General features: G+C 30.4%; 1 protein-coding gene across 1 annotated transcript in view; it reads right to left on the reverse strand.

Annotated features, from left to right (window-relative positions):
* LOC118180047 (acetylcholinesterase-1-like) overlaps positions 1-5,595 on the reverse strand; it is a 320,676-nt gene that overhangs the window by 234,171 nt on the left and 80,910 nt on the right. The gene's annotated exons all lie outside the window — the stretch shown is intronic.

The raw sequence follows: 5,595 nt of genomic DNA on the forward strand, positions 1-5,595 counted from the left end.
GATCGCTACATATGTCCCTTACGGATCGGCCACATTTGTGATACCCGATAATTATACCTTTCTCGAAATAAGAGAGCTCCGAACTGCGAGGCATCTTGCATGCGACCAAAGCCGATGCAGTTTCCTACACGATACATACCGGCGGAGTCCGTAACGTACCTTAGGACCGCAGATATCTCCACTTGCATAGGTGTCTAAATACTTATTGGTAGTCAGTGTATATCTAGGTTTAATTTTTGTGTTACAAAATAAAACAACCTGTTTTTATAAATAAACAACTACAGAACAAATTAAATTAATACATTGATTTGTACTCAGTTAAAAGATCGACTTTAATAACTTACTAACGGGCAAGCTCGGCTGATGAGCGGACTGCTGCCAAAGCAAAATTTATAAATTCTTTGTACACCTGAAAAGAACATGCTTAATATTTCAATATGAATTAAGAAATCAGTTTGTTCTTTTCAAGCAAGCAACCAATTCGTAAATATCTTTTTTTACTTACTTGTGCGAAGTAAAAAGGAAGTATTGTAATCGCGAAAAGCTTCAGGCAGCATATTTCAACGAAAATATCCACTTTGACCGCTTTCGAATGCAATTTAACGATGTTTTTGCGTGATATCTGTACGTAAGGACAGAATAAAAGACTCTTTTCCTCCAAAAAAACTAAAAAGCTGCTTTAAAATGAATTCTGAAAAGAATTTTTCGTGGCGTCTGTACGAACGTATATACGTACCTACGTACGTGCGTGCGTACGTACGTACGTATCTCGCATAACTCAAAAACGAGTAGCCTCAGAACGTTGAAATTTTGTATATAAGACTACTATAACATGTAAATGTGCACCTCGTATTTTGGTTTCAATCGGCCGCGCCAAACGTATATAAATATATTTATAAATATATCCACTCTGTTACCCGGCTCAGTGATCTCAGTTTCTTTACTCTTATATGTTTGTAAATTGTACACTTTTTGCCTTAAAATGATTGAATTATGTTGTTTTTATCTTCCGGTTAAGGGTTTCATGCCTTTACTAAATCTGTATATATATTTTTAGAATTATCAACAACTTTAAAATTGTTTAAGTGCCGCTAAGCCTAATTTGATGGCGGCCATTGATGTTTACATTTGAAACAGAAGACTAGTGGATTTGTTGCCAATCTAGAGAAACTTAGCTTCGCAACAACAAAGATAACGCATTCATTTATTATTGCCAATTAAATCATGCTTAATCCTTTCTTGAATTTTTTCGAGGAAATAAGCGTTTTATTTCCTCGAAATTTAGATTTACTTCGTAATTTTTAATACAGATATTTTGAGTTTTTATGCATTTTTGCCTTTTCGCTAGTGAGTGAGAATGAATTAATTGAATGAGAAATACTCAATCGTCTGTGAAAAACTGTTTCTTTTTTGTTTTGTTTGCTTAATTTCTTTTATACATAGTTCTAGCTTTATTATAGTATTTGAATAGAACATGTGGCAACGATTAGATAATTCTTTAAATGATATAAATTTTGTGCATTCAGAGTTATAATATGAACGAAATATAATACTATTAAGTAAACCTAGCGCCAGAGTGTCGCTATGGTAAACAAAGTGAATTTTAAAGAATGCATTTATTCTATTGTGGTTTATGCTCTGTCAGCGAAGTAGGTTTAATTCAATCTAATAAGTTTAAATAAAATGCAAGAAAAAAGCGTATAATTTAATATTCCGTACAAGGAAGTCATGTGGTGTACACATCAGAGTTTTTTTTTTTTTTTTTTACTTTTAACACTTGACTTTTTTCAGTAACTTACTAAAAATCAATGTTAATGAAAAGGAGTGTAATTAAATATCATCCCAACTATCAACAAACTCTGTTTATGTGTATAAATTGATTTATTTAAATACAAATTGAAGTTGGAAAAAAAATGTTTTTTCACTTTTATTCAGAAAAGTTTATATATACATATATTGAACTCAACAAATATTGTTACGTGTCAACTTTTTTATGCTTATTCAAAAACTTGAATTATTTGTGATAAGACACGAACAGAAAGAGGTGGTGTAATGAAAGTGATCAGGTTACTGACGGCAGCATTATTGAAATAGTGCTGGAACAAACATTAAACACTTTAATTAACTAAAATACACCTAAATTAACTTAAAATGCAATTCATATACGCCTGAAATAAGAGAAGAAATTACATATGCTGTTGAACGGTTTTAAATAAATTGTTTTAAAAATTCAAATTTTGCTTTCTGAAGAAATCTGATGTGTTCACCACATGACTACTGCATATAATATTAAATTATATGAATTTTTCTTGCATTTCATTTAAACTTAGTGGATTGAATTAAATATACTTCGTCGATAGCGCATAAACCACAATAGAATAAATGCACTCTTTAAAATTCACTATATTTGTTACCATAGCGACACTCTGGCGCTAGGTTCACGTAACAGCGTTACATTTAGTTCATAACTCAGAATGCATATAAATTTATATTATCGGAAGAATTATCTAATCGTTGCCACATATTCTATTCAAATACTATAATAAATCTAAAATGATGTATAAAAGAAATTAAGCAAACAAAACAGAAAAGAAACAGTTTTTCATAGCCGATTTAGCATTTCTCATTCGATTAATTCAGTTCTCGCTTCCCGACAAGGCAAAAATACATAAAAGCTCAAAATATCTATATTAAAAATTACGAAATAAATCTTAAACACTTGTTCCTCGAATAAATTCCAAAATGGATTAAACATGATTTAATTCGCAATAATAAAAGAAGGCGTTATCTTTGTTGTTGCGAAGCTTAGTTGGCCACAAATACGTTATTTTGTCAAGCTTGAAATGTAAACAAACATGCCCGCCCTCGCAAAAATAATTAGGCTTAGCTGCACTTAAACAACTTTTAAATTGTTGATAATTCCACAAATATTGCATGCAGATTTACTAAAGTTATAAAAACCTTAACCGGAAGATAAGAACAACATAATTCAATCATTTTTAAAGCAAAAAATGCACAACTTACAAACATACAAGAGTAAAGAACCCTGAGCCGGTTTACAGACATATGTTTGGTGCGGCCGATTGCAAATAAAATACGAGGTTGCACGTCTAGATGTTATAGCAGTCCTATATACAAAATTTCAACGTTCTGGGGCTACTCGTTTTTGAGTTATGAGAGATACGTACATACGTAAGTACGCGCAGACGCCACGAAAATTCCCTTCAGCATTCATTTTAAATCAGTTTACAATTTTTTTGGGGAAAACGAGTCTTTTATTCTGACCTTACAGATGTCACGCAAAAACATCGTTAAATTGCATTCGATAGCGGTCAAAATGGATATTTTCGTTGAAATATGATGCCTGAAAATTTTCGCGATTACAATACTTCCTTTTTACTTCGTACAAGGAAGTAAAAATGAATAAAACGACAAATTATCATTATTAATACTGATTATAAAACTTTCATAAAATATATTATAATTAATTCATGTATTAAAATTGTTTTGAAAGCTTAAAAATAACAGGTAAAGCAAAATTCTACTTGCATTTTAATGATTTTTTGCAATATTTTTAGCCAGATAAGGTTTTAAACAAAAGCTTGCAATTTATGTAGAAACTAAATTATTTAATATTTTTACTGATTATTTAAAATTATGTACTTAATAGAAACAAGGATGGGTTTTGTAAATAATGGAAAGAAGAATTATTGGAAGTGAAAATGGGATTGAGATCATATTTGTTTTAAGTTTTTATATAAAAATGTACTTTTTATTTTTTCTCAGAAACTAATTCATTAATTAGAAAATGAGTCTTTAAATTTATTAAGAACACTCTAATAAATACATTAAACAATTTTTGGGCAAAAACATCGAACATTGTAGGAGAAGAAAGAATTTTTAATTATTAATTTTTTTCAAAAAAATTGAAATTAAAAAAAAATACTAGCAAAAAATTTTTTTCAGCTTAAAATCATTTTGTCTTATAAAAACCCTTTATATTATTCATAAAAAGTAGGTGAAAGTTCTTAAATAAAAATCATTCAAAAGGTACTAAGACCCCAGCATAAAATTCAGTTCGACACTAATATCACAAAATATTTAAAAACAGCATATCTTTAGATTTTCCGTTACACAGTCTCGCACGCTGGAGATAAAAAACGGTTCTTTTCGTGCAGTGTTGCCATTGCTTGCTTTGAAATCGCTTAATTTGTTAATCAAAAACTCATTAAAGTTTTCAAAATATGAAAAAAAAATAATAAAATAAATTCCAGATTCCCAAATTTGGGTTTCCAGATGCCCATATTCGAGAGCATCTGGAGTTATTCAAAATTTGATGTCTCTAGGTACCATTATTTTTTCACAATGAGAGAAACATACTACATATATTCATAGCATGCAGATTCTTTATTAATTGATTTCTTTAAATATAACGCAGGGCTCTAATATTTGGTGGCAACAATTTGAAAAGTTAAACGTCGTTTTATAGTGGACGATGCAAAATGACAAAACGAGGTTAATAGACGTTCTAGGCAAATTGCCGCTTTCTCCTAACAAAACAACAACAAAGCATGTTATTGAAACATAAAATGATCGTAGAATTTTAAGTTAAAATTTGAGAACACAATTTGTTGAGACTCTTTTTCCACCCGTAATTATCGAAATTCTCCTACTGCAGAGCCATCCAAGGACAGGATTAATGATTAAACATGAAATATTTCGATTAAATATTTCATGTTTAATCGAAGCATTTGACTGGTCGAAAAGCATAACTATACATAAACGCAGAAACCATGCCCAGAAGGGCTATTAATTTCGTTTTGGCATTTTGGGTCGAAAATTTTAACATTCTGAATCACTTTTCAAATTGTTGCCACCAAATATTATCACCGTGTATTATATTTAAAGAAATTTAAAAATGAAGAACAAGCATAAATGTATGCATGTTTCTCGCTTTGTGATGAAACCACGGTATCTAGACCCATCCAAATTTGAATAACGTACGTCTCCACCCGAATATGGGCATCTGGAAGCCCAAATTTGAAAGTTGGAATTTGTCTCATTATCTGTTTCATATTTTGCAAAAGCATTTGTGAGTGAGGTTCTGATTAAAAAAACTCTATGATTTCCAAACAAGCAATGGCAACACTGCACGAAATGTTTTTTTTTTTTTTTTTTTTTTTTTTTTCATCTCTAGCACACGAGGCTGTGTATCGGAAATCATACAGATATGCTTTTTAAAAATTATTTTGTGATATTACCGTTGAATTGAATTTTTAAGGTTAAGTGAAGAACGTGATATTTAATAAATAAAGGTAACACAAAAAAGTTAAAAAAAAGTCCCTTTGGGTGTTATATAATACCTGAAAGGCTTTCATTTTTTTTAACAGTTTTGGGTGTTTTTTTTTCCGATATATTACTAAAACATTAAAGGTAAGGGAATACTGTTGCGCAACTTTCCTTGTTATGCAAAAATGTAAATTCGGCGGTTCACAAGGCTAACGAGCGTAATGTTTACCCGCCATTTTTATCTAGAAAGTTAATAACGACCTCAGATAATCTAGAATGTTATATGAGGAATGTGATTACAAGGGA

This window comes from Stegodyphus dumicola, chromosome 8, assembly GCF_044657685.1.
Source record: "Stegodyphus dumicola isolate Sdum_Otavi_A_Nest chromosome 8, ASM4465768v1".
NCBI classification, from domain to species: domain Eukaryota; kingdom Metazoa; phylum Arthropoda; class Arachnida; order Araneae; family Eresidae; genus Stegodyphus; species Stegodyphus dumicola.